Source organism: Bubalus kerabau, chromosome 19 (assembly GCF_029407905.1).
Source record: "Bubalus kerabau isolate K-KA32 ecotype Philippines breed swamp buffalo chromosome 19, PCC_UOA_SB_1v2, whole genome shotgun sequence".
NCBI classification, from domain to species: Eukaryota; Metazoa; Chordata; class Mammalia; order Artiodactyla; family Bovidae; genus Bubalus; species Bubalus kerabau.
Genome location: NC_073642.1, coordinates 65,513,761 through 65,540,615, shown reverse-complemented (window position 1 = coordinate 65,540,615; position 26,855 = coordinate 65,513,761). Strand labels below are relative to the sequence as shown.

Sequence of the window (26,855 nt, the reverse complement as noted above, 5' to 3'; positions counted from 1 at the left end):
TCAAGATTTTAGTTCTGCTCTGAGCTGCTTCTGGGTGGCCTACTGCTCTAATTAGGCTGGAAGTCAACTTGGCTTTCATGGGATTCAGGATAATGGCTGGAGGAAAAAGTTGTCAAGACTGCTTAACATCATCAGGGCTCACAGTGGCCTCAGAGCATTCCAGGAATTCATCGATTCACTCCATGATGCATTCTGCTGGTTAACCATAAACACAGACTCACAGGAAGAACAAACATCATGGAGTGATTTAGTCTTAATTAATATACTGGGGACAGAACAAAGCAGACAAATAGTAACACTGGAACTTATTGCCAGTCCCCTCCCCAAGCTCCCCAGGCAGGGGTGCGGTGCAGGAGGAAGTCACCAAGGACCCAGGCTGGCTGTCCCATCTCCTCCTTCCTCACGTGTGCTCAGCCACGGGAGGAGAGAGAAGCAACCCCAGCCCGTTCTGGCTGACAGAGTTCTGACGACGATCAAAGTAGATGATGGGTGGGGAAGAGTGAAAAAGCACTGTCCCCAAAGGAGAGATGTCTTCACGGAACAAGCATGCATGGGCGCCTGTGACAGGGCATGCACTATGCAGAACACCAGGCAGGTGAAGTGAAATGAAACACACGCCTGCACTCGAGACGGTCAGACGCAACACGCTGCTGGCTGCAAGGACACTGCCAGGAGAGCACGGGGTGACCTGAGAGCGCAGGAGAGGGCTGCTCCCAGGCAGGGCAGTTAGGAGCAGCTACTGTGCACATTCGGCCTGAACAGGGGATTAAGGCAGCAGAAGACTGTGCTAGAGTTTAGAAAATACCTCACTCTATTTCATATGATGCTCAAGATAATCTGCAAAGTGGGTCCTGGTTTTATGATTACCCTTACTCTATTAAAAGTCAGTGAGGCTTCCCTGGTGGCTCAGCGGTAAAGAATCCGCCTGCCAACGGAGGAGACATGGGTTCAATCCCTGGGTCAGGAAGATCCCCTAGAGAAGGAAATGGTAATGCACTCCAGTATTCTTGCCTGGAAAATGCTATGGACAGAGGAGCCTGGTTGTCAGAGAGTTGGACAGGACTTAGCAACTGAACAACAACACTATAAAGCAGAGGCTCCCAACCAGGGAGGTTACTGGTATGTAGCAGGTAAGACCGATGATGCTGTAAACAGCCTGCAATACACAGGGCAGCCCCCACAACAAAGGATCACCTGGGCCCAAATGTCAACTGTGCCAATGTGGAGCAGGCCTGCTGTAAAGGAGACAGGCCCACAGAGAAGCAGCAGCTTATTTAAAAAGCCACAGCGAGTTAGTGGAAAGGCTGGAACCTGAACGCAGGTCTCCTGGCACCTCAGACAGGTGTCCCAGGTCATCCAGCCTGCACCGCTCTACACCTGGGCAGCAGAGGAAACAAGCCTGAAGGACAGGGGCCGGGGCAGGAGCCTGGCTGATGCTGGAGACCTGGAGTCAGAGCAGCACCGACAGGGAGAGGGGGAGGAGAGAGACGAGGGGAAAGAGAAAAGCAAAGGAGGAGGCAGGCAGTGGAGGTCTATTTCTGACTCCTAGCTAGAACAGCCTTTAACATTTCTACAGCGATCTGCATTTAAAGAGGCTGGTTTCACACTCTCAGTCATCACAACAGCCTCATCAGTGCGGTAGGTCGGTGGTGGAAGAGGCCAAGACAAAAACATATTCTCTGAAGCTCAGAAGGATGAAACGCTTTACCCAGCGTTCCCGAGCTTGCAGAGCAGAGCAGAGCAGGCCTCGGTCAGCACCCTCTCGGGCAGCTGACAGGCACCTCGCCCCAGCCCTGCTCCTCAGCCCCCTGCAGCCCACAAAGGGGGCGAGGAGAGGGGGGAGGTCCCTCTGAAAGGGCTGCGCTGTGAGGGCAAGCACGCAGGCCCCCGGTGGTGGAGGCGGAGGCCCTGATTGGAGGCCGGCCGCCTAACTGCAGGGCGCCCCCGCCCCTCTGCGCATCGCTGCCTGTCCTCACAGCGAGAGAACGGCCAGCTCACCTTGAGGAGCCCTCCCTGCTCTGCAAACCAAGTCCAGTCTATTTTTAAATTCTCTATTCCACAGAAGCCAATGATGCTGCTTCTGAGGGTAGCCAATGAAAACTGTTACTAGGGAGGCAGCTGCTATAGCTGAGCTCCTTAGCCTCTGCTGACAGGAGATAGAATTACTTTGTTAATGAGATAATTTTTCAAAAAAAAAAAAAAAAAAAACTGTCTTCTTAAAAAATATCTTTGTTCAAAAAGCCTGGCTGCTGTTTCAGGCAGTTCTGCTGCTGATGGCTTAGCTCCCACTAACGTTTCTCCTGTGACTGATGCCCTCACCGGGCTTCAGGAATGCACGGGGCAGGTGTGGTGGACGGGGGACAGCCTACAGCTGCTGGGCTCTGGCTCTCAGGGAAACGAGTCACCTTCCAGGACTGTCATCTCAGCTTTAAAATGAGGGGGTGGGATGAGCAGGTCCCCTGAGCACAGTCGGCACTGAGGCTCAAACCATATTGAGTCTGGTCTGAGTCAGCTTCTTTGTTTCCACTCTGCTTGTGAAGATTAAATAAAACAATGAATGGGGAGAAACTCCTGAAAAACAGGACATGTCACTGTCAGAGAAGCTTGTCAGAGGGGTGTGGAGCTCTAGAAATACAGGGAAGGCCATTTATCTGGGTGCCAGTTTATTTGTTCACAGGGGTCTCCAGCAGTAGCTCTCAACTAAGGAATGCAGCTCATTCAGTGCAATGGGAAAAATTCAAGAGAAAGTTCCACCGCAAGTAATTACGATGAAGTAGCAACATTTGCAAGAATTACCTTTTCCCATCACCAAGCCAAATCAAAGCCACACCACAACATCACGTTTGCTACTTTACATTACAGTGTGATCTTTCTGGCAGAGCGGTGGAATCACATTCCATACAACCCTGGGTGGGCACTTCCTAGTTTGGGGGACTCTTCAACTTCCACTGAATTGCACTTCAATTTCATCAGTCTAGATCTAGCTAATAACAGAGTTCATGATTTAAAAATTAAAAAAACAAAAACAAAAAAACCCCTATCATCTTGGCCTGCAATCTGTGAACTAATGTATCTGTGTTTGCACACGCCGCTACCACCCGACACTTCAGTGGAATGTCTTGGAAGTCGCTGCCTTGAAGTCATATATGCGACAGTGACTAGATCTAGCCGCTCTAGCCATCAGGCCCTCAAGAGATCATCAACTCCACATCCTCAGGAGATCATCAACTCTTCACAAAGCCTTTGAGCTCTAAAATTTTAATAATCTCGATTTCCCACCAATACCAGCCTCTTTTTCAACTTTGAGTTCATAGCCGGGAAATGATTGATTAAGGTCCTGCCCAAACTGATTGAGAACAAACAGACCTACCTGTGAACCCACAAGGTAACAGACAGGGCAGACAACACCTCGCTCCATCCAGCTGTGTCTACTGCAGCGCTGTGTCCTCTGGGAAACCACCCCCTAACTGAGCCACTGGGTGGGACGCTGCTTTGGTCATCTCTGCAGCCCCAGGCCCCAATGCAGGACCAGACATGGGCAGTTGTTTAAATGGAAGACTACTGGATGAAGGAAGTACAGTCTGTGACCGTGAAATGGCCTGACCCTGGGACCACAAGACTCAGACCAGCGCAAGCTCTGTCCTTGAGCGGCAGAGGGACCCCAGGCAAATCTCTTCACCTCTCTGCTGCTGCTGCTAAGTCGCTTCAGTCATGTCTGACTCTTTGCAACCCCATAGACGGCAGCCCACCAGGCTCCGCCGTCCCTGGGATTCTCCAGGCAAGAACACTGGAATGGGTTGCCACTTCCTTCTCCAATGCATAAAAATGAAAAGTGAAAGTGAAGTTGCTCAGTCGTGTCCGACTCTTCGTGACCCCACGGACCGCAGCCTACCAGGCTCCTCCGTGCATGGGATTTTCCAGGCAAGAGTACTGGAGTGGGGTGCCATTGCCTTCACCTCTCTACCCCTGGCCTATTTCATCACCTGTAAGATGATCTAATAAGGTGACTGATCCTGATGCTGCCTGGGACTGATGAGGCGACAGCAGACCTAGAAGCCACGGGTATCCTGCAAAGCAAGGACAAAAGCAATGGGCTGTTTCATACATATATATAAAGAAACCTTTTCTAGCCTGGCCTTTGGGATAAGAACTGTCACCCAGAACTTTTCCTAGATGCTCCCTGCCCTGTAAACACGAAGGATGCCACGCTAATCCCACGTGCTAGCAGCCTCCATAAAATCCTAAGCTCAAGAGGCACTGCCCTTGGGGCACAGAAGAAAGAGCCCAGGAGGCACGCGACTTGGGCAGCTGGTCCTGAGTCTCCCATCTGTCCCCCATTGGCCTCGGACAAGCGAGTCCCCTCTCTGCCTCAGTGTCCTGACAAGAAGAGATCCCCTTAAAGCTTCCTCGTCTGGCTCCTGCCCCTCAGTGGTCCCCCACTTTCCCATAGCCCTTTCCCACTCAGAGTTTACAGGCGGCTCTAACTCCATCAACCCCATGCAGGAGGCTCACCACCCTCGGATGGGGTGGTATCAACACACCGGCTGGAATGAGCTCCTCTGTCATCATCTCTGTGCCCAGCTTTTCTTTGAACAGTTTCTGCTTCTTATTCCCCCTTAGGGGAAAGCACGAATGCAGTCCCCATGACCACAAATTATGCAGTCACGTCTCCCACATTTGGGGAAATCGCAGGGGTCAGCACATCCAGAGTGCAATGAAAAGCCTCACCCTGGGAAAATCACCTTCGTGATCATGGAATCTCCCCTGCCAGGTAAGTAATAGTTTCTACTTTAATAAAGGCTCCTATAACTTATTTGGCAGGCAACCTAGAAATCCTTTCCTATTCCTCATCGAATTATTTGCCAAGAACTGATAGCCCAGATCAAACCCCGGGAGTTCTCACCTGGACTAACTCGGCTTCCTAAGAGGCTTCCCTGTCTCCAGATATAGCGCCTTCAAACCCACCTCTCACAGTCAGTTCCAAGGATAACTGGATAAAACGCAAATCTGACGACATCAGGTCCTCACATAAAGCCCTCTGAAGAGGACGGCTCTCCTGTGGGAAGTGGTATAAAGCCCCCCCAAGCTTCAGCACTGGGGAGCTTATTCCTGGCACGTGCCCTGGCCAGTCTCGTCCCCTGTTGGTCCATCCCTGTCCCCACCCCACCCCCCAGCACGCGGGAGGACCACTTCCAGGCCCTGTCTCTGCTGGAACCTTTTCAGCACACACCCAGCAGCATGTGCGTGTCAGGTCCCCCAACCCCAGGTCTGCAGCTCGGATCCCACGACAAGGTCTGTTTCTGGGTCTGTCACTGTGGGCTCCGCGAGGGGAGTCACCAGGTTTGACTTTATCTTCCCGGCAGCCTGGGAGTGCTCAGCCCGTGTTTATTTTCCTATGGCTTTGTATGAAGCTTTTTCAACAGGTTTTCTTTCTTTCTTTTTAAATAGAAAGTGCATCCTCTTTTTTTTTTTAATATTTATTTGAGGCACAAAGGCTCTTCAATCTTCCTCCTGGGCATCTGTGACCTAGTTCCCAGACCAGGGACTGAACCCAGACCCCCTGCGTTGACAGCACGGAGTCTTACCACTGGAGCCCTAGGGAAGTCTCTGGACAGTTCTAACATGGGATTCTGGATAGAGGGGTTGCTGCTGCGTGTGCGTGCTTAAGCAAAACCTCTGTGTTTAAGAAACGTCGCGAGTCATGAAGAATTAAAAGATTTTAAATTAGCAAGCTCTGTCTGGGGGCTGCAGGTGCCAGCTCTGCGTCTCTTCTCTGCCTGCCCTGTGCACGGTCCAGTGTGCTGTGAGCTCCCCAACCCTCCCCTCCCTCACAAATGGGGGCTGGCCACATGCCTCGCTCGATGCTGGAGGTGTGCAGCCTGGCTCCTGGATCCATATTCCCCCGAAACTGCACACCACGTTGTGGCTTAAGCACGTTGGACTTTCTCAGCGACTCTGTTAATAATTTCCATTAGTTTTTCAAAAGGGCTCCAAGTCACCAGAAAGAGCATCCCCATTCCCCCAACAGAAAGCACAGGGGCTGCCTTGAGCTAGGGGCTGCTGCTGAAGCCCTGTCACGGTGTGTTCCTGCTCAGGGACTGCTGCCCACAGACATGGGGGTTAAAGGGGGTAGTCTCCGCAGTGCTCTCGTCAGGAACAGAGAAACCAGGAGTAATTCACGGAGCGTTTGGAAACCTCCAAAAGCAGTGAAACCCAATACAGAGCAAGGAAACTGCACAAATCTGGAGATTCTATTTGGCCCAGCAATTTCGAGTCCATTTGCTAAATGCAATAATGTAACAGAGGTCTGAGTTCCTCCTTCTCAGTTCAGGGGGACTCAGGAGCTGCAGGGTCCAAAGCCATGCCTTGAGGCACATATGACCAGGAGCAGCAGAAATGGGGCAGGTCTGAGGAGTGATATTAGTGTAAAAGACACACCAGACTTCAAAGACTTAGAACCAAAAGTCATCTAATAATAGCTCATCAGTAATTTATATGTTGATTACGTGTTGAAATTATAATATTTTATATACAGTACTTTAGATAAGATTGTTGAAATTAATTTTATCTGTTCCTTTTACTTAACAGGGCGATTAAGTATTAAAAACGCTGCACATGGCTCCCACTTGCAGCTTGGGTTCTGTTTCTGTCGGTCAGGGCTGCTCTACAGGACACAGCATCACTTATTCACTAGTCTCTGATTCAATTCACTCTGTCAGTGCTTAAGTAATTGATTCCCGCCTTAGAAATGTTCTACTCTCTGCAAATCAAAAGCAAAACTTTCAGAGAGAGTTTTATAAGACAGGCATTCACATTTTCACAAAAATAAAAAACTGTTTGCCAAAGAGTATCTGGAAAAATACACTAAGACAAATTGATCCATCGGGTCCAAATCCATGGTGCGAGCCACTTGGTGATATATTATAGAAAATGTCATATCTGGGGTATACGTCTAATAATCGCCTCTCTCTAAAGACATTTCCTGAGCACCTACTGCATACTGGACTCTTCACATCTGTTATCATTCTTTCCGTTTTAGATGAGAGTGAACTGGAGCTAGGAGCGGCTCAAGGCCACTGGCAGGTGGCAAGCCGCCCGGGAGCCAGGCCACGGCGCACGGCGTGCTCCTCTCCCCGCACTGTAATGAAGGCACAGACATCACGCCTCCGGTTAGGGAAGCTGTCCTGTGAGGCAGACGTGGGAGACTATCCATCACCGCATTGAAGGAGGGCATTCAAAGCCATGTGAAGGACTTGCCCACATCTCATGGCTTGCTGGAGCACAGTCTCACACCCAGGCGTTCTCGTAGCTTTTAAATGTATCCTCTCCATGCTGCCAAACACCACTTCCTCCTTTAATTAATACTGTGTTCCTGAAGGTCTTGGAATTAAAGGGGACAACAGAAGGCGGACTATTATTGCCAATAATAGTCACATTCATATTCAAAGACAAAACATATATGACTGTACATTATACATTCCTACATTATGAATGTAGTAATAACACCATGACTTTTTAGTGTGAGACTTCACATATTCATCAGCTCTTCCATGCTCACCGTGCCATGCTAATTTGAAAGAGGGAGAAACTGAGGCACAAGACAGTTGAGTGACTTTGACGAACGGAGCTACTCGTGGACCAAATGAGAATTAAACGTGAGGACAACAAAGAGTTAACCGGGGAAGCCTTTCCTCTTGGTCTCTAACTCCAGGGAAGGTCTGACTGACTGATGTATAAACTTCGGGATAGGTAGGAAAATGTCAAAGCAAAAAGAGCGGGAAGATCCATAGAAAGGGTTAACTTCTTGCGAGGGAAGTGCGTTTACCGTGTGTGGGAGTCCAGTCTGGCTTTGCTCTACCCTGTCTGGGCCTGGGGTCCTCAGCCTTCCCGGGGCTGCACTTCCCCTCCTTACAGGGCAGGGGGAGAAAGGCAACAGAACAGGAGTCGTCAGACTAGAGTCCTAGACCCGGCTCTGCTGAGAGCTACCCTGGCAATGATGCCCAAGTTCAGACCCTTTCCCGCTCTGTTTCCTCATCTGTAAGAGGGAGGTAATTCCTAACTTGCTGAGTGTGGTGTTAATTAAATAACATATTATAAATAGAGCTCTTGGCACTTAGTAGCAGAATTTACAGAAGCTGTCCCATCTGTATCCTATGGTCTAGCTCTGAATGATAAATGAAGATATAATAACTATAAATTGCCCAAGACACAGAGGGTGTTCAGTAAATATTACTTCCCTTTCCCGCTGGAAATGCCTAAAGGGATCCCATTGAAAATTAAAAGCATTTAGATACTGGGTCCAAAAAAGTGGCTCCTAGCACAATGAGCCAGAGGAGAGCTCAAGAGCTTTTTCAGTTCTAAAGATGCCTTTTCTTCTTCTGAAAGTACCCCCCAAGCCCTTCACAGACTGTCTTCAGACGAGATCCTGAGTCGCCTGAGCATCCTATTCTCTGTTTTAAATGTGTCTGCATCAGTCAGCTTGGGCGGCCGTAATGAAATACCACGGACTGGGTGTCCAGCAGTCGCAACTCCCTTCCTTATAGGAGGAGGAGGCCGAAGTCCAGATAGAGGTATGGACAGGCGGCTTCCTCGAGAGGCCTCTCCCCTGGCCTGTGGATGCTGCCCCTCCCTGCACTTCACACAGCCTTCCTCTCTGCGGCTCTCCTGGAGACTCTGCTCTTCTTAAAGGAACAGTCCCAGTGGACGAAGCCTCCAGCCTTATGACCAGTTTGACCTTCAGTACCTCCTTAAAGGCCCCATCTCCAAATACAGTCACACTGGGGCTGAGAGCTTCGACCCACAAATATAGGGGGACACAATTCAGTCCACAAGTGTCCCAGACCACAATTCTCTGTTGGAAGCCTGATGGATACAATCCGGTGGATGTGCTCTGACATTCTGAAGATTACCGGGGCACTCATCTCCTCTGGAGGTAAAACGGTACAGGTTTTACTCTGTTTTTATTTATCTTGCATGGTTTTGAATTATTTGGGATTCTTTAGGTTGTAAGTGACAGACATTAATGGGGGAAAATGGAATTAGTTCATACAGTGCAAAAAAGATAAGGCTCTTGGCTAAGTCTGGATTGAGCAGGACGGCACACGGGACACCCAGGCTCGACGACGCCAGGCGAATTCCGTTTCTTTGGCCTCTGCTGAACCCTACCACCCTGTCTGGCTTCATTTTCAGATGGTCTTTACCCACATGGTGGGAAAGAGGGCTACAGTGACTTGAGGCTTTCTTGATCCCGACATGATGGCACCTTTCCTAACAGCTCTAGCCCAGCAGGGGCTCCACGGAGGACTCAGATGTCACCCTGCACCTGAGCCAGTCACCACGGCAGGGGCTGGGTCGTGGCCGGCCACACAGACTGCATGACCGGGCCAGGTGACCGGGGACGGGCTGCTGCTTCCCTTCTACCTAACCCGCCTCTCCAGAAACGGCTGTGCGCACAACACAGCCTCTCTCGAGGAATAACAGCACTATTCCAGGAAACAAACAGGTGTGCCAAAACATAATTTGGTTGTCCCTCTCTTTAAAAGTCTCCTGGGACTTCCCTGGTGGTGCAGTTGATGGGAACCCACTTGCCAATGGAGGGGCCATGGGTTTGATCCCTGGTCTAGAAAAATTCTCCAAGCTGCAGAGCAACTAAGCCCATGAGCCACAGCTACTGAGCCTGTGCTCCAGAGCCCATGCTCCGCCACAAGGGAAGCCACTGCAACGAGAAGGCCATGTGCTGCAAAGAAGAGCAGCCCCGGCCGGCCGCAACTAGAGAGCCTGTGCACAGCATCAAAGACCCAGAACGGCCAAAAATAAACAAACAAAAACACCCAGACTCTCGATCTTTGTGCCACATCTGACCTACTGAAATAACCTTAAGCTCATCTCTGTCTCTCTGGCCGGGCGCTGAAACACAACTCCCCTTCATGGACCACAGACCTGTTGCGGCGAAGGGACTTGAGCAACTCAAAGAAGTGATGAGCCACGCCGTGCAGGGCCACTCAAAACAGACGGGTCCTAGCGGAGAGCTCTGACAGAATGTGGTCCACTGGAGGAGGGAATGGCAAACCACTCCAGTACTCTTGCCTTGAGAACCCCGTGAACAGTATGAAAAGGCAAAAAGATATGACACCAGAAGATGAGGCCCCCAGGTCAGAAAGTATCCAATGTTACTGGGGAAGAGCAGAGAAATAGCTCCAGAAAGAATGAAAAGGCTGGGCCAAAAGTGGAAATGACGCTCAGTTGTGGATGTGTCTGGGGGTAAAAGTAAAGCCCAATGCTGTAAAGAACAACAATGCCTAGGAACCTGGAATGTTAGGTCCATGAATCAAGGTAAATTGGAAGTGGTCAAGCAGGAGATGGCAAGAGTGAACACTGACATCTTAGGAATCAGTGAACTAAATGGACAGGAACGGGCAAATTTAATTCAGATGAACATTATACCTACTACTGTGGGCAAGAATCCCTTAGAAGAAACGGAGTAGCCCTCATAGTCAACAAAATGCAGTACTTGGGTGCAATCTCAAAAATGACAGAATGATCTCTGTTCGTTTCCAAGGCAAACCATTCAACATCACAGTAATCCAAGTCTATGCCACAACCACTAATGTCAAAGAAGCTGACACTGAATGGTTCTGTGAAGGCCTACAAGACCTTGTAGAACTAACATCAAAAAAAGATGTCCTTTTTGGACTTCCCTGGTGGTCCAGTGGCTAAGATTCTGTGCTCCCAATGCAGGGGGCCCAGGTTCAACCTCTGGTCAGGGAATTAGATCCCACATGCTGCAACTAAGATCCAGCGTAGCCAAATTTTTTAAAAAGTAAATATTAAAAAAAAAAAAGTCCTTCTCATCACAGGGGATTGGAATGCAAAAGCACAAAGTCAAGAGAGCCTGGCGTGCTGCAGTCCCTGGGGTAGCAAAGAGTTGGACACGACTTAGTGATTGAATAACAATAACAGAAAACACAAGTGACTTATCCTAAGTTGGTAAAGAATGCTCTGACACGTTAGCGCTCCCCCACCTGCACTGGTATGCAGAAGTGCAGCAAGTTTCTTCTCCTGACAGCTAGACTTTATCACGGAAACAGCAAGAGTAATTACATCGAGAGGGTGATATATTAGAAATTCCTTAAAAAAAGAAACCGCAGATGGGCACATCTGAGAATCAGCAGTGCTATTGAAGAAGAAGAAAAAAAAAAGCCACCACATGCACACTGTTGAATGAAATTTACCATTTTGAAACTGTCCAAAAATTTCTAGCTGCCAGGAACATATCAGAAAAACACAAAATAAACTGCCTTAGCAGTCCAAATTGGAATACAACAAAGTGAGTGAGTCTTGATTTTCCAATCGGGTGACTTCATTAAATTCCGGAAACAGAAAACCTAGCAAAAATACAATTTAGGGGGACGTCCCTGTTGGTCCAGTGGTTGAGAATCCGCACAGGTTTGACCCCTGGTCTGGCACCTAAGATCCCACATGTGGCAACAATTAAGCCCACACGCCACAACTAGAGTCCATGAGCCACAACTCAAGATCCCATGTGCTTCCATACCCAATGCAGCCAGATAAATAAATATTTTTAAAACACACAAAACACAGTTTAGAAAGAAAATTCAAGAAACAAAGTCTCATTGTAAAACATTTCTCAGTTTTAACATACCAGCTACAGAACCCTGAGACCTAAAGACAAAATCCAGTCATTCATCCAACAACTATTCTTCAAATAGTGGTAGATGCCGTGTTGAGTACTAGAGTGGAAATGAACTTGGTAAACATCAATTGAAAAAAGAAAAAAAGTATGAATTTTACTGTTAACAAAGCATTTCTGCATATACAATCATACTTTTCCTCACAATATTTTACAGATAAGGCAAGTGAGACCCAAAAAGAATAAAAAATGATTTGCCCCAAATTACAATACATAGTCAGTAAGAGCAGAAGCCTGAACTCATACCTAAATAAGACTTCAAATCTCAGGCCTTATTATCTTCTTCCATTTATGTATTTCCCCCTGAATATTCTCTTCTCCTGGCACACTGCAGTCCATGGGTTTGCAAAGAGTAGGACATGACTTAGTGACTGAACAACTCTCTTTCCGCCCTCTTCTAATTCCGAGGCTCAGATTCTCCTTCCCATACAGCAGTATTTTTCCAGAGTTTAAACTAAAAATTAAGTGTTAGGCGCTATTGGTGGGGAACCTGCCTGACAGTGCGGGAGATGCAGAAATACTCGGGTTCAATCCCTGAGGTGGGGGCAGGCGGGGGGGAGATTCCCTTGGAGGAGGAAATGGCAACCCACTCCAGTACTCTTGCCTGGAGACTGCTACGGATGGAGGAGCCTGGTGGGCTACAGTCCGTGGGGTCGCAAAGAGTCAGACATGATGGAAGCGACTTAGCATGCATGCAAAGTTAGGCAGCAAAAATCCCTTCATCAAACATACATGGGAAACTCAGGGGCAAAATTCACACATGCAACATCTGCCCCTGCAGGACTTACCAGAGCTTCATGCTACTCTGCGGGTTGGGGGTAGGGGGTGGGGTGGTGCAATTTTTCTGACCAAATGACCACAGAACTCACTTCAGCCACAAAGCCCCTCATATGACTAAGACAGTAAAGGCACAGGTCCCAGAGTCAGACGGCGCGGGTTCAAGCGCCAGCTCGTGTGGAGCTGGACAAGCTGCGGAACAGACACGACAAGGCCAGCAGCTGCCTCTTCGGACTCTGCTGAGGAAAGTGCTGCATGTGTTCACGCGAATGCAGCTCTCAGCAGGTCTCACTGATCACAGTCAGGGCTCAACAATGCAATACAGTCAGTTACCAGGGAAGCATTACATAAAGCACAAAGAGCCAGAACACCTCACAGACTCTGTTTTACAAAATTAGGGTCAGAATGATAAAAACAAGCACTGACTTTTTAGTTAGAAGACACAGGTCAGATTTTCAGCTTTACCGATTAAGCAGATGTATGAGAAAGGGATCTAACCTCTCTGAATTTATCTAAGGGGCACTTAGGTGCCCCTTAGATAAAATAGTAGAAATAATGCCGAGCGTCGAGGATTGCTGGGAAAATTAGAGATGATAACAAAAGTGCCTGGAAGATAGTGGGTACAATTGCACATGTGTTATCTTGTTTGTATTTGAATCCTGAAGAATCAGAATATTTTCATTAAAATATATAAGGACTCTTTAAATTTCACACGCATTTTTACTAACTCAAACCCTTTTAACTCCCTACAGATTTGAAAATCTGCCACCTGGTCCCTTTCAGGCCTTTCTCCTGATCTTCTGCCCGGGCACAACAGGGCCTGCTCCCCAGATGCAGGACCTCTCTCGAAATCCCAATCTCGGCCTCAGGCTCAGAAGTGAAAAGACATCAAAAAGGCAGCAAATTGGCCTTTTTCCTGCCATTTCCCCTTCTTGGCCTATAACAATGACTGGCATATGGCAGGAGGTTCGAAATAAGTAATAAAAATGAGTAAATAAAAAGTGCTGAGAAGCTGGGCTGCATCCACTCTGCTCAAGTGTGACAGATGGAATGAAGAGGATACTGCTCCGTCTTCAAGTATCCTTAACCAAGTCAGGAAGATAAGAATGAGAAGCATAAGCTATTAGACTGGGTGCTCGACAGCCTGAGGGCTGCATGGGAGCTTAGTAAAAAAGGGAAAGTTCATTTGGGCCACAGTGGTCAGAAAAGGCTCTAAAGGAAGTGTGTGCAGTGCTGGGTTTGGAAGGGTTTCATAGGAAGAAGACAATGGTTCTGACAGGGGCACAGTAAAGGCACAGAGTGGGTGATTCAACAGCTAATCCCACTAGGGAACCCTAAGTAAAGAAAGAGGTATGGGAGACCCCGTATTAATGATCACTCAAGAAAGCAAGTTTGCTCACCCGTCAAAGCAAGCAGGCTTGCTCAGCAACAAAACCATGCAACAGAATATTGAGATGTGCCCTGAATAGGAAATAACTGACGGAATGAGACCCACCTCCTTCCCCGGAGGGGTCAGGAAGTTAATGATTCCTGGGATACGCTCCTCGGCACACAGGAAAAAGAAAAAACATAGGGAAAGGGTGACATTACACCGAAACCTGAGGGGGGTGCCACCCTCTGGGGTGTGCGACTCTCGCTTCGCTCACGTCCGTACGCCACCGCAGTCCAGTCTGGCCATCTGGGGACAAGAACATTCTCCACCCGACAAGGAGGAGGAGCTGGCGGTGGAAGTGTGAGGCCTACCCAAGAGGCAGGGAGAAGGTGGTCCTTGCCCCCTCCCCACTTTTCCTGTGACGATAAACCCGTGGCTCACTAAGTTCTGGGCAGTGCTCCCTGGCCCGCCTGCTTCTCTCTCACACAAGTGTCCTCCACTCACTAATAAACCCTTTCCTTACCTGTCACCTTGCCTCTTGTCAAATTCTCGCTGTGCAGAGCCAGAAGAACCTACAACACTCTCCTAAGTCCCGAAACATGCTCTGCAGTTTCAGTTCAGAGACAGGGAAGCAGAGCAGAACATGCAGACCTGTGACTAAACCCGTTTAAGAAGCAGAGGGAAGACTCCTGGGAGTCAAGGGTTAAGGGAGAGCGCGCAATCAGGCCACAGAGGGCTGCAGCTGCAGAAGGAGCTGGACTGGCTGTGGACGGAGTTCTCAGTAAAGGACTGGCCCCCAAACACCAGGCCGTGTTCCTTGGATCGCCCACCGTCCTGTGAGGCAAAGCTGTGTTCACATTTTTCTGCCAGGGCAGAGTGAGCTTCATTCACAACAGGGACCTGATTATCATAATGACCCAAACAAGGGCAGGAAAACAGTTTTATCAAGAGCAGCACAGCGGATCTTCCTCCATCCACTTCAGGACTCTACTGCGCTCACTCCTCAGTAAGTTGGTGGATAAGGAAAACAGTCTTCACTCTGGCTCCAAGGTTCATTTGACTGTGAAAGCATCCTCTCTCTAGGAAAAAGGATTTCACCTCTGAGCCCAAACACGCCTTTAAGGCATACAGTCTGCTTGGTGTCCTGTATATCCAACTACACAGTTTTACCCATCTCTCCCTTCTCCAGGGGATCTTCCCCACCCAGAGATCGAACCTGCAGGATCTCCTGCGTTGCAGGCAGGCTCTTCACTGTCTGAGCCACCAGCTCCACCGCACACAGGGAGCTTCTGAAGAGCGGGAGCGGGCCCTGGAGGGACACCCACCCTCCGCTCCAGGTTCTCTTTCCTTCGAGCCTGTGCTCCAGGTGGCCCAGGGGTGCTCTCGGAGCTGGAAGAGCTCCCAGTTTCCGGTTTCCTCCTGGGCCTCCACGGGTAAACACGGGCTGTCTCTGCTCTCTTCCAGCCCCTGTGCTGATGAAGATGGAGGCTGGGCTAGTCTAAAAGACACACGGCGGGATCAACACTGGCATCTGGCAGGCCCTGAATTGACGGACTGGAGTGAAAACACCTCCTCTCACCTCTAATTGGGTCTGGGATGACCTCCTGACAGCCACATGACCAGTTACCAAACCCCACACAGCCCACAAACCAGCAGCAGGTCAGTTCCAACTCAGGGTTGTGTCTCTACGAGTCATGCACGCTCAAGACATGTGGTTCAATCTGCGGCCAGAGTCGCCAGGCGAACTTCAAAGCACATGTTAACAGCACCTGTAATTATCCAGGGCTCCTGATTTCCCCAAGCTCCTGCATGGCCGTAATCTTGTTTTTTTCTGAACCATTTCTATTTTCCAGGTGGACAAACTACATCCCAGTGAAGTTAAATGGCATATCTAAGGTAACACAGTGTCACCAAAACGTAGGGTCTGCAGGTTCCCGAGGTTCGGGTTCTGCCCGAACTCAGCTAGGGTTGAGGAGCATTGGTGGGTTCGTGCGTGAGCTCCACTTCTGAGCACCTGGACTTGCCGGGTGTGAGGAGTGACCTGGGCTCCGTGTTTCAGTTTCGGTGGGCCCTCCCAGGAAGGGACTGTTACGAAGGACCCCCAAGTTGAGGTCTCCAGTGGCTTCTGATGCCCGACAGAACTACCCTGGGATGGACCCCACCACCTCCATAACTGCCCCTCCACCGAGTTCCCACCCGTTAACTCCCTCTGCCCTCCCCCAGAAGGGAGCTCACACCCTGAACCTGTCCGTGTCAGCTCAGCAGACAGCCACCGCGTGTGTCAGTCTCAAGGGATGCATCGACGTGACCTGGAGGAACGCAGATCACGGAGTCCCGGGCTGGGGATGAGGCGGCGGCCACTGGGGCAGCACTGACGCTGGCGGTGGGGTCAGTCAGGGAGCACACAGGCCCAGTATGTCAACTGCAGGGAACGTAATTAATCTCTCGGCCCAGTGAATCTGTGCGTCAACCAAGCCAAGATCCAGGCTCTTAGCTGATTAGTCATATCACGGTCGGTTCACTGTGTCATAAACATTTCGGCAGCAAACAGGATTATCCTCCAAGGACTGACTGCTGGCACTCTGAGTCTGAATGCCAAGGAGACGGGGGCATGAGAGGAGCTCCTCGTCCTCAGAGGGGTCAGGCCTCTTTCCTGGCTCCTACGTGATTTCTCACCCAGGATGAGGGTCTGAATTAAATGCTCTGCTGCTTAAAGTAAATTAAAGGAATGAATTTATTGAATATCTACTAAGTGCCAGCGTGCGTGTGTGCTAAGTCACTTCAGCCATGTCTGCCTCTTTGTGACCCCGTGGACTGTAGCCTGCCAGGCTCCTCTGTCCATGGGATTCTCCAGGCAAGAATTCTGGAGTGGGTTGCCATGCCCTCCTCCAGGAGATCTTCCCAACCCAGAGACTGAACCCGAGTCTCTTACATCTCCTGCACTGGCAGGCGGGTTCTTTACCACTAGTGCCACCTGGGAAGCCCACTAAATGCCAGGAACCCTGCCAAATGCTTTATATAAATAATCTTGTTTAATCAGCACAGTCACTCTAGGAGGTAGGTAATATCCCCATTTTATAGACTGGCAAACTAAAGCAAGAAGAACTGAAGTAATTTGCGCAAAGTAACAAGCCAGCACTGCAAAACATGCGGCCTCCCACAAGTAAGACACACACTCCCTAAAGGTGAAAAAGATTTACCTCGGCAAAGCAGTGACCCAGGGCACTTCTCAGGGCAGAGAGAAGTGACCATCACGAGAAAAAGACAACCAGACTGGGTTACTCTGAAAAGAATGAGCAAAAGCCTTCTCCTCAGGTTTCATCAGCCTCCATCGGGCTAAGAGCACACCGCCCCGGCTCCCAGGGTGCAGCTCCTGCACGGCTGCCAGCAGTCCCTCCTTTCTTTCCGCCAACTCCCCTCCAAATCTGAAGCTGTTCTAAGACGTGCTCCGAGAGACGCCTCCTCCTGCAAGTCTCCCTAGTGTTCACCATGGCAAAACCTCGCCTCGTCCTCCTCCTGAACCACAGCACCCTATCTGGAACCGTCTGGAATCGCTTCTGGTTTTCCCCGGGTTCGTTTTGTCTTTGGCTACCCTCACCCCATGCTTTTGGTGTTGGTTAAGCACCTTCCCAGGACTCAGGATGACACAGATTTGCATCTTCTACTCAATAACCTCAGGTACACAGATGACACCACCCTTATGGGAGAAAGCGAAGAGGAACTGAAGAGCCTCTTGATGAAGGTCAAAGAGGAGAGTGAAAAAACGCCCTCAAAACTCAACATTCAAAAAACTAAGATCATGGCATCTGATCCCATCACTTCATGGCAAATAGATGGGAAAACAACGGAAACAGTGAGAGACTTTATTTTCTTGGGCTCCAAAACCATTGCAGATGGTGACTGCAGCCGTGAAATCAGAAGACGCTTGCTCCTTGGAAGAAAAGCTATGACCAATCTAGATAGTATATTAAAAAGCAGAGCCATTACCTTACCAACAAAGGTCCGTCCAGTCAAAGCTATAGTTTTTCCAGTAGTCATGTATGGATGTGAGAGCTGACCATAAAGAAGGCTGAGCATCAAATAATTGATGCTTTTGAACTGTGGTGTTGGAGAAGTCTCTTGGGAGTCCCTTGGACAGCAAGGAGATCAAACCAGTCAATCCTAAAGGAAATCAGTCCTGAATATCATTGGAAAGACTGATGTGGAAGCTCCAATATTTGACCACCTGATGTGAAGAGCCGATTCATTAGACTAGACCCTGATGCTGGGAAAGATTGAAGGTGGGAGGAAAAGGGGACAACAGAGGATGAGGTGGTTGGATGGCATCACTGACTCAATGGACATGAGTTTGAGCAAGCTGTGGGAGAGAGTGAAGGACAGGGAAGCCTGGTGTGCTGTGGTCCATGGGGTCACAAAAAGTCGAACATGACTGAGTGACTCAACAACAACTGATGCTCAGCAAGTGGTTTGTTGGGTGAACGGTTATCCTAACAGGAAGAAGGCCCTCCTGCCTCCAACAAGGCACCACACAGGTCTCTGAACCTACACAGCTGGAGACTCTTTTGCAATCATCCTAAGTAACTAGCAAGAGTCACACAGACCCAAGCTGGTCTCGTGTTCTAGGGCTCCTTCCTCTGGGTAATGAGTGCAGCTGAATCTTTCTTCTAATTCAGTTTTATTTTGTTGTTTTCCATATAAGAGACCACAATGCTAAGCAAAGAGAAATGGGGGATGGAAACAGTTTAATAAAGCAGCACCTTAACCGGGTAACTTTCAAATACAAGCATTTATCGCAGCGTTTTATAATTTACACACTGCTTTCCAGTATGTTATCCTCAAAACAGCCCTCTTCCTCTGTGTGAGGTAGCTAAGAGATGAGATGGAGTGACTTCCGCAAGGTCTCGGCTTTTACATCCACACTGTATGGACTGGACTGGAGTCTGGTTCCACAACACCACTTCTCTTTGAGTGAAACTCAGCAGCTCTGACATTTATTTAACAATGGAGGACAGGCCGGCATTTTTACATATATCTGTGTTGCCATCCTACAGCTAAATTATTTGTCTCCCAAAATAACTTTTGCTTGTGTCTGGTCAGACCAGCAGCAGGTGAAACTGTCAAGTCACTGAGACTTGTCTCTTCTCATCTCTGAGGCTCTACTTTCCCCTCCCTCTGCCCTCACTGTCCACCCACATCCTCCACCCACGTGCCCCCACCGCCCCCTACCAGGGCCTGAGTTCGAGAAAGCCCTGGGGAGTCGGACAGCCCCCCCTCCCCCAGTTAGAGACCATGACTTAATTCAGTTAAAGTTACTCTAATATAAGTACTGGGAGTCGGACAGCCCCCCTCCCCCAGTTAGAGACCATGACTTAATTCAGTTAAAGTTACTCTAATATAAGTACTGGGAGTCGGACAGCCCCCCTCCCCCAGTTAGAGACCATGACTTAATTCAGTTAAAGTTACTCTAATATAAGCTTCCCGGGTGGCTCAGTGGTAAAGAATCCGCCTGCCAGTGCAGGAGACACAGGTTCGACCCCTGGGTCGGGAAGATCTCCTGGAGGAAGAAATGGCAACCCGCTCCAGTATTCTCACTTGGAGAATCCCCATGGACAGAGGAGCCTGGCGGGCGACAGTCCATGGGGTCGCAAAGAGTCGGACATGAACAGCACCTGAGCACACACAAGCCTGATTCACACGAGAGCTGATTCTAGGTTAACAGCTGGTGGTGCTGTCAGATGATTAAGATATGCCTCCTGGCCTCAAAGGGCGCATACTTCAGTAGGGGAGAGAGATGGGAAAGGAACTGTCACACAATTACACTGTAGTAAGTACCACACAGACAGGTAAGGAGGAGTGAGGAGCCTCGGGAGCTGGAGGTCGGGTGGAGGGTCAGCCAGTCCTGCCCTATGAGCGGCCCTCTGCTCCTCTTCTGTTCCCCACCCTCCCCCACCTGGGGAGGTGAGCCGAGTGCCTGGAGCCACTGCGGGCTCCGGGCCCAGAGGAGAGACTCGGAAAGGCTGTGCTGGCTGGGAGACACAAGGTCAAGTCACAGGATGGCGTTCTCGGCACAGGTATCTGAGAAAGGAGGACTGAAGTGAAACTGACCAGACCCCCACAGCTGGGTGACTTGAGGTGACCTCTCAGAGCTTCTGTTCTCATTTCCTTCATTCACTTAGCAAACACTGTTTCTGGGTTGGAGGTATGTGTTTTGGGACTGTCCATGTCTCCATAAAATGATACTCGTGTTCAAACTACGAAGGGCAAAGCAGCTAGTGGTGTCTGGTGCATAGTAGGTATGAAATGATCTTGTTTCTCCACTTCCCCATCGCCTGCCCAGCATCAACTCAATGGACATGAGTTTGAACCAACTCCAGTAGACAGTGAAGGACAGGGCAGCCTGGCGTGCTGCAGTCCATGGGCTTGCAGAGCTGGGCACGACTCAGTGACTGAACACCGACAACAGTGTGAACGTCGCTGTACCTAAATACCTGTTTCTTCAAGAGATTACAGGACCTGGGAGACGAGAGGCACTGAGCTGGCCTGGGCTCTGGACACTGGGCCGTCTCTTGGTTCGTGAGCTTCAGGGCGTCCCTGATACCACTCATTGTAATTCATTTCAATATTCCAGTGAAAGGGCAATAAAAGTTGTAACACTTCCTAAGACTAGATATAAATTTGAATTATCAAAGAACGAGTGTGAGTTTGAATCCCATCCTTCCATAATAATGTTTTATTTAAAAATAAAACACAACAGACCCAAAATAATAACTTCCCATTTTTCCGTGATTGACACATTCCAACTGTGGATTATACATCCTGGAGCTGGCATTGGAAATAAACCACAACAAGCAGCAGGGATTCTGAGAAACGGGCGCTTCTGATTTGGGTTCCATTCTCATTTGGGGGACCATGAGTCTGAAAGTCACATTTCAGACTCTTTCTTCTGGGGTTGGTAAGGGCAGGCGGTCCCTGCTTAGGATCTAGGGATGGAAGGAAACCAGACCGTGTTCTACAAAGCCATCTCCAGAGGGGCTCAGAGGACAGTCTCTGTGGGGTGTGGGGACAGGTTAATGTTGACTTAAACTATTACTTCAGTACATGTCTCACCTACGAAGTTTTTTTTTTTAAAGCAAAAACTCAAATGCAGTGTGTCTCCCAGCACAGCCAGGTAGAGCGGCTGGCCCGGTGTGAGGACAACATGGTCTTGCAGTCAGGGAAAGGCAGGGAAAGCCCCTAAGCAGTGGGGAAATGCTGGCCCAGCCTCATGTCTCCATGTCCCTGTAGCCCTCCAGGCTTGCAGCCCGGCCCCGGGGAGTCCTGACCATTGTCACCACGGTCTAGAGTGACGTCATCGCAGAGATTCCTTATGAAACGAGGTCAGAGTTCTCTGGCGCTCCATCAGTGGGGGTGTGCTGAGGATACTTCTCATTTTTCTCAGGAGGTCAGATGTCCACTTTTCGACATGCTCTTCTGAACCAGTACCAGCAGGCACTCAGCAGGCATTCCAGGCTGGCACCGAGCTAGCCAGAGGGCTTGCTTGCTTTTTCATCTGTCTTAAGTCCTCCTGAAAATGTGTTCACCACTTACTAAGGCCTTACTGTTTCTCCAGCAGTTTTAGGCCCTAAGAAATCAAGTTAAAAGCAGCCTGGATTGACAGACTGGATTAGAACTCACGGTCCAGTAGGGAAACAGGGCATATAAACACGTCTGTCAACCAGACTCCTGTTCAAATAAACGTGGCCTTGGCACTCTCTATGGAGGGCTGTGTCTGCAGATAACCTGACGGCGTCCCCCACAGTCCTCTCCTCCTTTTACCCTCACATAACAGTTCACGGCAGCGCCAGTGTCACAAACCAAGCTTCATGGGTGCTCAGCCCAGTGTTCCTTTCTTCTTTTTTTTTTTCCCAGTGTTCCTTTCCACTGTTCTCAGGCCTCCCCAGGAGGAGGGCAGCTGAGATCGCATGGCCCAAGTGTGACCTCCCCATGAGTGCCCCCAACCCCACCCCGCCCCACCCACCTGCCTGTACCTGATCTGCTGTTTCTGATTCCAGCTGTACCTCCGACTTCCCATCTCAGCGACAGTCTGTCTGATTTCCCTAAGCCAATGGTTCTCAAAGTCCGGTCTCCAGAAAACCTGAGAACTTATTGGACGCACACAAGCCCTCAGGCCCCACCCTAGACCTACTAGATCTAAAATGCTGGGGATGGGTTTTTGTGAGCCCTCTGGGTGAATCTACCGTGTGCTTTAGCTCGAGAACCAAGCTGACCTAAACTAAAAAGCTAAGTGAGCTCCTCTTGAGCTCCGAGCCCCACCATGATGCCCTGAACCTCACACAAGTCCCCCGACTACAAAAGAAAGCCCCATGCAGCTGTCACAAAATGCAACCATGCTCAGCAAAACTCTTGAGGGCTGGCTGAAGCCGAAGCTTGACGCAGGGCTACAAACCTCCCTCTTCTGCTCCATCTCCCACTTCTCAGCTCGGCAGAGCGGTGGCCTTGAACCAGAGTCCTCCCAACTCATCAGACCCGCTCCAGGACCAGGCGCCACCACAGTGGGGGTGGGTCTCCCTACCCCTCTGTTCTCACTCTGAAAGGCAAGGAAAGGCTCCACGTCTGCTCAAGGCCGAAGCCAAGGCTTACTCTGTCTGGAACAAGTGCTAGCCGTAAAACATGAACCTCACCCTTGTACTACTTTCTACAATTTACGATGCTCTTGCTAATTCTCACAAGGATCAGGAAACCTGGACTAGAACCTGTGACTCCTGACTCATTCCCAATGACCTGTCAACTCTTACCTGCCAGGCGTTAAATAAATTCCTGTTGGTCACCTGACAGAGCTACCACGAGCAGTGAGTTCTGGTCACGGTGTCACTTCATGTCATCAGAGCAGGTTGCCACATGGAAACCTCCACAAACCTGTCCATTAGGAATGATGCAGAGGTGTGCTCTCCAACAAAGGGTAACTTCCTGGAGGCAAAGCCCCAAGTTTACAGGAAGGGCGGGAGCAACCTCTGCAGCCCCGTTTTCCCTTCTAGACAGCTGAAGAATCTCTCATCTTCTCCCTCAATTTTGATGACAAGGTCTCCAGTTTCCTCTTACAAGCAACGAGAGGTGGTGATTCTATTCTTATTTAATGCCCACTGCAGCTACATTTGGAGGGAACAAAAACCGCCTGTAAGGCTGCCACACAGTCACTTCTCTGCCCATCAATATGGTATTTATGTTCAGTTCTAAATACACAGAAATTCCATCTGAGAAATGAGAAGCTGTCAGAGGTTAGACACAGACACACTGTCCTCCATATGCTCTGAAGAGGTGGAGACCCACAGCAAAACGAGCCGGGAACCCCCCTCATCCCATCTCCTTTAGCCTCATTTCTGAGAAACTCTCTTTTCTGGAGCCCTCTCCCCACATTCATACTGGGGACAGATTCCCAGAGGAGAGATGAGGGAATAAGATTCACAAAAGACTCTAATTTGGAGCATTCATAATTACAGCAGCTGAAAGCTTACGAAAGCAAAGAAGGAGCCTGTTCACAAAACACCATGAGGGCGCTTGCCAGAAAACTGCCCAGCCACAACGAGACCACTGTCCACAATGAGCAAAATCAGAGCCGAGACCAAAACATGAGCCAGCAGACACACTTGCAGGGTTTCCACCTTCACGGCTGCAATTAGTGCTTTTTTAAAGAGCAGTAAGGCTCCAGGAGTTTGACAAAGGAAGAAAAACAAAAGGCAGCAAGAGACTCCATCTGGATAAGCAGTTCCTAGTCGGTATTCAGAACTCCACACCAGCACCAGCACAGCTCGGATGAGGCGCAAGGTGGGGTCCTCGCCACCTTCACACACCATCAAACCGATTACCACGCTGCCTGGGTGCCTGCAGTCGACACCCCAGACCGGCACCACCTCCACGCGCCCACCCCCATGACCGGGAGAAACCCTGCCGTGGAAAAGAACCCTTCTTTTATGAGGACCAGCAGGAGCCTGAGCTGTCATTACACAGCAAAAACCTAGAGAGAACAAAAACCCAGCGGCAGGCTGATGGAGGAAACCCAGGACATACCTGAATTCTTCAAGTGCAAACATGACCTAGTCGGAGACAATTTCCTCAGACTGTCTGGGGGCCTTTCTGGTTTGGAGGACCACCATTTAGTCAGTCAGATGGTGCAAAGGTGCAGGAAAAAGAGGCGGGGTTTGCACACCCCCCAATATTCTGAAGTGAAAGGCTTTCTGCAGACAGGGGCCTGCAGCCTCCAGCTCCGCCAGCTGCTGATGAGCGGCAGCTAACAGGGGAGGCAGCTAAGGACCATGTGATCATTCCAGCAAGGCTGATTAATGCAGTGAGCGCTGAGGCTCCAGGCTGGGAGCTGGATTAGCCGCGAGAAACAAGTGGAACCCCGGGCACGCCTGGGATCCTGCGGGAATCACAGAGCATGCACGCCCCCACCAAACCGTATGGGGCCGGGGCAGGGGCCAGGGAGCAAGAGCTGCAAGGAATGAGAGTGTGCCCTGCTCCCCTGAGCTCAGCCCGCTCACCTCGCCCACCCGTGGCCACTGCTGTGCTCGGGTTCAAATGCGAGGACCACCGTGGGAAGCACATGTAGTGGAGATGGATCCTGGGCTACATTTTACTGAAAACTCTTCAGGACTCTGTATTCCACCCTTCCACTATGAAACGTTCTTTTAGCACAAACACAGAGGCCGCTCTGGATCCCCAGGAGTCATGGTTTCCGGCCAGAGCTCTGCCATGAGCATCACCCTGTAGGTCAGCCGCAAAGCGTGACCTCACTTATCTCAGTCTTTGTTTACTGAGTATTTATTTCAGTATTTGTTTCCATACATAATATGGACCAGGCTTCAATTTCTTGAAGTACAAAAGCTGCTGTAACAGTTTCAGAACAGAAGTTACGAAAAAGGAAATGAGATGTCAGCCAAAGAAAGAGGAATGTTTACTGGAGGGCAGGGCCCGAGCTGCTGAGACCTGGCACATGAGCTGAGGCTGTGTTCTGAAACTTGCCATCAAGGACACTCGTCAACAGTTGCAGATCTTTATAAAACAAGGAAGACAGATCTCAAAAGACAACTTGTGAGTCACTCTTGATGGTTTTTCTCTCCTTCACACCACAAACAGAATCAGGCACCAACTCTGATTCTGCTCAGGGTCTGACCTCCCCACTCTCAGCCCCACTGCTTCAGCTCTCAGCCTCAGCATTTCCCACTCCCCCTCTCATGTACTGGTCTTCCTCCGTCTGTCCCTTTTCTAACAATCTGCCAGAGCCATTTTTCTTAGTCTGATTTTGTTGTTCTTGTTCGGTCACTCAGTTGTGTCTGACTCTTTGTGACCCCTTAGACTGCAGCATGCCAGGCTTCCCTGTCCACCACTATTTCCTGGAGTTTGCTCAAATTCATGTCCACTGAGTTGGTGATGCTGTCTAACCATCTCATCCTCTGCTGCCCCCTTCTCCTTTTGTCTTCAGTCTTTCCCAGCACCATGGTCTTTTCAAATGAGTCGGCTCTTCACATAAGGCCAAAGTACTGGAGCTTCAGCTTCAGTCCTTTCAACGAATATTCAGGACTGATTTCCTTTAGGATTGACTGGTTGGATCTCCTTGCAATGCAGGGGACTCTCAAGAGTCTTCTCCAGCACCACAGTTCAGAAGCACCAGTTCTCTGGTGCTCAGCCTTCTTCACGGTTCAGCTCTCACGTCTGTGCACGACTACTAGGAAAACAATAGCTTTGACTACACAGACCTTTGCTGATAAAGTGATGCCTCTGCTTTTTAATATGCTGTATAGGTTTGTCATAGCTTTCCTTCCAAGGAGCAAGTGTCTTTTAATTTCATGGCTGCAGTCACCATCTGCAGTGATTTAAGTCCAAGAGACTTAAATCTATCACTATTTCCATTTCCCCATGTATTTCCCATAAAGTGATGGGACCAGATACCATGATCTCAAGTTTCCTGAATGCTGAGTTTTAGGGCAGCTCTTTCACTCTCCTCTCTCACCTTCATCAAGAAGCTTTTTAGTTGCTCTTTACTTTGTGCCATTAGAGTGGTATCGCCTGCATATCTGAGGTTGTTGATATTTCTCCCAGCAATCTTGATTCCACCTTGTGATTCATCCAGCCCAGCATCTCACATGATGTACTCTGCATATAAGTTAAATAAGCAGAGTGACAATATACAGCCTTGTCATACTCTTTCCCAATTTGGAACCACTCAGTTGTTCCACATCCAGTTCTAACTACTGTTTCTTGACCTGCATACAGATTTCTCAGGAGATAGGTAAGGTTGTCTGGTAGTCCCGTCTCATTAAGAATTTTTCACAGTTTGTTGTGATTCACACAGTCAAAGGCTTTAGTGTGATCAATGAAGAAGATGTTTTTCTGGAATCCCCTTGCTTTCTCTATGATCCAGTGAATGCTGGCAACTTGATCTCTGGTTCCTCTGCCTTTTCTAAATCCAGCTTGTACATCTAGAAGTTCCCTGTTCACATACTGCTGAAGCCTGGCTTGAAGGATTTTGAGCATCACTTTAGTTGCATGGGACATGAGTGCAACTGTCCAATAGTCTGAACATTCTCTGGCATTGCCCTTCTTTGGGCCTGGAATGAAAATTGACCTTTTTAGTATGGTATCTAGGTTGGTCTTGGCTTTGCTTCCAAGGAGCAAGCGTCTTTTAATTTCATGGCTGTAGTCACCATCTGCAGTGATTTTGGAGCCCCCAAAAATAAAGTCTCTCACTGTTTCCACTGTTGCCCCATCTATGTGCCATGAAGTGATGGGACCAGATGTCATGATCTTAGTTTTCTGAATGTTGAGTTTCAAGCCAGCTTTCTCGCTCTCTTCTTTCACTTTCATCATGGTGAAAAATCTCCAAAACCTAGCACCCAGCGTATGTAAGACAATTTTATGTGAGTCCTCAATTTACTAATAAGAGAACAGAGGCCACGATGGTTAAGTAACTTGCCCATGATCATATGGCTACCAACTGCA

At 49.3% G+C, this 26,855-nt stretch overlaps 1 protein-coding gene and 1 non-coding gene across 2 annotated transcripts in view; both read right to left on the bottom strand.

Annotated features, from left to right (window-relative positions):
* EVL (Enah/Vasp-like) overlaps nt 1-26,855 on the bottom strand; it is a 143,935-nt gene that overhangs the window by 80,744 nt on the left and 36,336 nt on the right. The window lies entirely within an intron of this gene.
* LOC129634626 (U1 spliceosomal RNA) lies at nt 4,618-4,779 on the bottom strand. Its single transcript, XR_008705804.1, has one exon. It is a non-coding gene; the product is annotated as a U1 spliceosomal RNA (small nuclear RNA).